Raw genomic sequence first — 6,846 nt, forward strand, 5'->3', positions numbered from 1 at the left:
CGCCGAAAAACCCTAATCCTGCTCTGTGGGGAAGATGCTCTTGAATCATAGGTTCAATGTGACCGTTTTCATTTTTGCCCAGTCCTTTGAAGGGTTGATAACCATGCTTCAGAAGCAGATCAAATCCTTTCTTTGCTTTCATGAACTGAGAAAACAATGGATGATCTTTGAGAGTGTTGTAGTTGATCCGACCTCCGATCTTAAAGAATTGAGGACCTCTCTATCGGGTCATGGCTACAGTATGCAGAGATGGCTCTGATGTCTGGAGTATTTCTAGACTTTCTCCGAGACTGACTTCTTTTCTTTCCCTGATGCAAGGGATATCTGCAGTGAATGCGGGTCTAGGAATCATGGGCTGCGGGAGCCTTTCTTCTGGGTCCTCTCCCAATATCGTTGTGATCATCCCACCTTTGGACCACTTTATACACTGGTGAAGAGTGGAAGGCACCGCATTTGTATTATGGATCCAGGCTTTTCCAAGAAGCATATTATAGGTGGGTGGTACATTAACCATATGAAAGAGCACTAAATGCACTGAGTAATTGATGAATACTTCTAAGAAGATCTTTCCTTTCACCATCCGACCATGGTTGTCAAATCCATATATGGTGATAGGATCTAGAATGTACTCCTCCTCTTTGATGCCTAGCGCCTTTGCTGTCATCTCAGGACATATGTTGAGGCTACTGCCTCCATCAACCAGCACATGGGGTACTGTCATTCTTCTTGCTCGAACAACAATGTACAGGGCATTGTTATGAAAGGTGTGAGGCTTTGGAAGGTCTTCCTTCGAGAAGGTGAGTGGCGCATTAGTCATGGCTGAATTCATAATTTGTGCCATGTCTTCGGGTGTGGTATTGGGCTTAACTTTAATTTTTCTGAGCAAATCGTTCAGTATTTGTTGGTGCTTGCAAGAACTTTTAGCTAAGTCCAAAATTGAAACATTGGACAAAGCAGTTAGTGACTTTTGAGTTGACATTTCTCCCTTTTCTGGCATGGCTTGATGAACTGATTAAGGAATTCAGGAATTCCTTTTACTTTCTTAGGAGATGACCTTATAGGTTCTTCAGATACTTTCAGCTTGCCAAATGCTGAAATTATATTCATCTTCTTAGTGGTTGGGGCTGCTTGTCGTAGCACTAACACCTGATGCTGAACTTGGAGATCTTGAAGGGAACACGACTTGATGTGTTCTTGAGGTAGGAATGGTTGTTTGGATATTACTATTGTGGTGTGCGGAGGAAATGACTAATTAAGAATGTCCATTTTTTCTTCTTCACCTCCTTCCACCAAAAGATTCTTGTCAATGTAATCCTGCACAATATTCTTGAGAACGAAACAGTTCTCAGTGTTGTGTCCCACTGTCCTGTGGAACTTGCAGAATTGGTCTTTCTACTTCCCCATAGAAACAGGGGGATCAGTCAGCCTAGGCAACTTGATTATTTCCTTTGACAGCATGTACTCGAGCACATTTTCGAGTGATTGGTCCAGAGGAGTGAATTTCCTGTCGTAACTCTATCCTTCATGTTTGGTCTTTTCGCGCAGTTTTGGTCCTTGATCTTGCTGAAGAGGATTGTTGTATTGAGAAGCAGGCTTCCCTTTTTTATCCCCTTTGTTGTTTGAATTTTCTGCATTGTAGCAGTAATCTTTCTTCTGCCCTTTATAATGATTGTTGTTGTTGTTGTCGTTGGCAGAGTAGGTGAAGTGAGTTTTCTTCTTGGGCTCACTTGGATGACTATTTTTGGTGAAGGTGATGCCCTCGTACACGCCATTTTCCATACCGAGCTCGAGTCATTCTGCTCTTTCTATGAGCTCAATGAAGGAACGGGATGGTGAAGTAGAGATCAAACTTCTCAAAGGCTATGAGAAGTTGTTCAAAAATGATCTGGAGGGCATGCTCCTCATAAATGGGGTTTCTCATCTTATTGCAGGTTCCCCTCCATCGGTGAATGAAATCTTTTGCTTTCTCATCCTCTTTTTGTCTCAAACTGCAGAGGTGGTTTAATGTGGGAAGCGCTTCGGTGTTAAACAGGAAGCGTTCAATAAATAGATTTACCACCTTATCAAACTCCTTGAGTTCGATGGGATTGATATGCTCAGCATACCATTTGGCTGCAGCTCCTTCCAAGCTGTGAGGAAAACATAGGAACAATGCTCTGTTGTCTCTCTCGAATCTTAAGCACTCTGCGAAGGACATGGCGAGATGGGCTTTCGGGTCGCTAGAACCGTCGAACTTGATAAACTTGCGGGGTAGATTCTCCAGATTTTCATCCCCTTCTAAACCGTCGTAGAAATCTTCACTGGTGAAGACTTTCTTGCCTCTGTTGCGAGCCTGCAGATCTTTTATTACTCTAGCCATTTCTTTGAACTGCACTTGAAAAGGATCTGTCACCTCTTGAACTTTTGGCTTGCGCATAATTTCTGGGATGATCTCGCATTCTTCATCTATATCATCTGTTGATTCTTCTGAAATATCCTCTGGTTGAATATATTTCTTAGAAGACTTGGTAGATTTCTTGGTTACATGATCTTTGAGTTTCTGGCTAAAGAGATTCTTCTCTGAACTGGGGCCAGCTTGCTTGCTCATCATTTTCTTCATCATTTTCTGGAGCATGGCGTACATCTGAGGATCTATGCCATCATCTTCCTGCTGCTGACCTTGACTTCTGACGGATCGGGGTGAATCCATCTCTTCTTCTGAAGCTGATGAGTACTGAGATGATATTGTTTTTCTTCCTGATCTTGTATGAACCATCAAATGTTGCAGATGCTCTCTGCATGGCAAAGACCTGATTAGATTCTGAAGGAATTGGTTTTTTTTTTTAAGAAACATTTGCTGGAAATATGGTAGACAATTGAAAAGTACCCCATTACTAGGGATTGAGTCATCGCGAGGATCGTGACAATTGTGTTGTCATCCTTTTGCAAGAGAAATAAACAACGAAAAATGTGCCTTGTTATCTAGGCAAGGTCATCAAACCATGATAGAAAGAGAGAAAATTTTATTGGAATGAGAAAAATATGATTTTATTGATCCTGACAAAGAAGTGGAGAACAAACAATTTGTCACCATTCATGATAGTCGGCAGACACTTTAGGACCAGGAAAAAATTTAAGAGAAACAAAAGAATCCCAACCGTAGCGGGCGGAATGATATGCCTCGGACCATTGTGCGGAAGTGAGATCGAATTCTGTCATAGCCTCTGATAGTAGTCGAGTTTCGATATACTGCTGCCTCTGAGAGAACTGTCAGACACATCGCTCTGGCTGATAGTAAGTGTAGAAAAATGGTCCCAACAACTTAAATCGCTTACCATAAGCATATGTGTATCTGGGAGGAGATAATTGTCGATCAAAGTAGTCTCACTCGATGTCATCTTTCTGAATGTTGTCGATCATGGACCGATACTGTGCCACTGGGAGGAGTTCTTGTCCATTGTATCTGAAAAAATTGGCGCAGGCTGAGACGTGCTGGAAGAACCAGAATTGAAGTGTGTAGATGCATCCTTCGATAAGAATGGAATCTTCAAGTGAAAAACGAGTCAAACCCTGGTACAGAAAAGCGAGAGCTGCCATGGCTATGGAGAGACAGTTGGTCTGTCAACTTCCCCATCTTCTCATGAGCTAGATTATTCTAATATTCATGTAGTTTTGTTCATCTGGGAAGAGGACTAATCCTACAGTACACAGAACCATTGCATTTTAAATTCTTTCTCTAGCTGTCCTTGATAGTGGGCTGACTTCGATGAAGGTCCCGTACTGGTGGTACAACTCGAGCAGATTGATGTATTCATTTTCGTCCAACTGGATCAGGGGCCAAGATCGGTGGCCTGTCATACGAGCTAAAGAATCTCGGGGGTCCAAACCCTTGACATTGATTAGAAACTGGTGCTCTAACGGATCTCCTGGTTGACCGGCTGGTTCTGGTAATCTCATAATCTTTGAAAATTCATCCATTAAAATAATCATTTCTCCCCACGGGAACCAAAAGGTACATGTTCGTGGATTCCATCGCTCTGCCATTGCGTGGATCAGGTTGTCGTTGATGGTCTGCTTTCCGACTGCTGATGCCAATTCTAATCCGCACTCGCTCAAATGGTCCGGGAACATGCCAGAAAAGCTTTTGAGCCATGAATAATACCACCGGGGAATGAAAATTTTGGTGCTAAGGGCTCGATGTTCAGGATGACCTTGTCGCACCTTGTAGGAGATATGACCTTCAGGAAAAATAGGATCGATTTGACTGAATGCCATCAGACTGAAAACAGAGAAAGACTCAGAATCATACTTAGGAAAAGTATGGAAATTTTGAAAAAATTGTAGATAGGATATAAAATGCAGCTGGAAATTCGAGATCCAGTATAACGGGAGGATGGAAAATCACCTGGAGTTTTGAAAGAAATTAGATGTTTGGGAAAATCATCCAGGGTTTGAGAAAATAAAAGTAAAAAATGAGAATATGGATATTTGGAAAAATATTTTTGGGGAAAACATGAGAGGAATAACGATAATACAAATAGTCACATCTTGCACAAACATTCATGCACATACAGCACCCCCTAAAAGGCTGACTCTAGATGCATCATTTTGAAAAACAGTTGTAGGACCCTAATCCTAACTCTAGGTTCATATTATCTTTGTCCAATCCAGTTATGCTGATATACCTGAACCAAAATCCGAGGTACATGGCATATAATTTCAACTCTGAATCTAAGTTTAAGTTTCCCAACATCCTTGAGCGCCTATCGATATACTTCGGACTGTGGCCCTTAGTATGTGGTAGGGGGGCGTTAACCCAAATAAGTGGCCCAGTTGTGAGTCTTTGTCCCGAACTAGGGTTCTGGAAGAGAGCCCATCAACGTGAAGACCGGGTAAAGATAGGTAAGGGAAGTTTGAAAAATGATCACATGCGAGAAATAGAGGGCTCTAAATCCTAGAGAGATATATTTTGAAAATCTTTGAAAGAGCATACATTGTTTGCATTCAAATCCTAAATTAAGGAGAGCTGTATTTAGACCTAAGTCTATGTGAGCATGAAAATATCTCCTCAATCTGGTCCTACCAAACCATGCCTAGTCTATATGCAGTCAATGTCAGCTAGGTCAGAGTCTAGGCTCCTAGGTTCGCATGATATCAGAAAGCAAAAGAGCTGGCATTTTTTAGAATACAGTTTTGATAATTGAACTAAGTTAAGCACACTTTTGATCAGACAAGGACAGGTCCCATCACGGTCGCCAAACTTGTTATCGTCGCAAAATTTTTTTCTTTCCTGTGGGAGAGAGGGAAAACGATCCTGCGAGTCAAACTTAACCAGAGTTTTGAAATTTGTTTTGAAATACTCGCCTCCATTTTTTAAAATAGCGGGAAAATCCATAGGATGGAGCTCGACCTGTCGGTACGAGGTTTGACCATTCTTGTCGCCTTTAATAGGGGTAATCAAACCAAGGATCAAATGTGTGCTTGACTTAGTTAAATCATCAGAATCATGTTCTATCCTAAATGCACAGAGAATTCAGGCATGTGTTATGAAATTTTTATAAAAAGGCAGGTTGGAAAACTTGATGCATGCTTAGAAAATATTTTGGCATTGGAAAATGTTTTCAAGGCAAATGATGGAAATGGATTTCTCAAGAAAACCCTAAAGAAAGGATTTAAAATCTTAAAGGAGTCTATAAAGAGTTTAAAAAAATCATGACTGGATGAAAATCCTTAGAAAATGGAAAGAATTCTGGAGAAAAAGTAAACACTTGAAGGGAAAATGCTTGTCAGGAAAACTCCAGATTTAAAAATTTTCTTTGGAAAATGATTAAAGATCCATAGGAAAACTCTTTTTTAGAACAGAAATCAAATCTTAGGGACTTGAAATTCAGGAAATCCATAGCCTTGAGAAAATGGAAATTTCCTTTGAAAATTTGAGAATGAATTTCTAAGATAAAAATATTTTCTGAGAAAATTGTGGAAAACTTAGCTTGGGAAAATCTATCTTTGAAAAGTTTTCAGAGCATCTTGAGAAATCAATTTCTTTGAAATGGAGTTTTTACAGAAATGCACATGATTTCATGATGTGAACTATCCTGAATGAATGAATGTCTTTTTATGAAAACATCTTTTCAAAAAAATATGCAATTTTAGAATTAAACTAAGGTAAGATTACCACATATTCCGACTATGGCCGTAAATATGTTTGTAATTTACTTAGTTAATTCTAAAATATTTTGTAAAAATTAAAAATATAGAGTGAATTTTGGAAGATAGCCTAAGAGTATAGGCTCGGTGTGACTAGTAGAAAGATGCTGAATCTGGGTCTTGTCCATATTCCGACTAGGGACGTAAATATGGACTCCATCGAGTTCATCAACTCCCTAAGAGTTGGTGCACGTGCCATTCGTGTTCATCCACAGTGATTTTGAAATATAATGCATGAATCACATAATCAGGATATTGCAGGAATTCAAACTATATGATATTATCCTAATCTAAGTTGTGAAAGTAAATTTTATTCCAAATTTGCACTTAACTATTACATTGCTGACATAAATAAAAAAAAAATAGAGCCAAAAGAAGCCACATCTTTCGGGTTTTCCTGCAAACGAGCATTGGCACAAGAAATACGACATACAAAAGAGAAATGGAAAATCTCATGTTGATGATAATGCGCAAATGACTATACATGAATTACAATGGAAATGTACAATTTAATGAAAATATAATATCATAGGTATGACTGGGATGCTTATAGAAATGCCTAGATGCAATACTTGAATTAAATGAAAATTTGCATTGTCTCTAAGTGCATGAGAATATGATTATTTAAATGTATATACATTTATTTTAGGCAATATAGAT

This window comes from Nuphar pumila, chromosome 15 (assembly GCF_984573655.1).
Source record: "Nuphar pumila chromosome 15, dmNupPumi1.hap1.1, whole genome shotgun sequence".
NCBI lineage: Eukaryota > Viridiplantae > Streptophyta > Magnoliopsida > Nymphaeales > Nymphaeaceae > Nuphar > Nuphar pumila.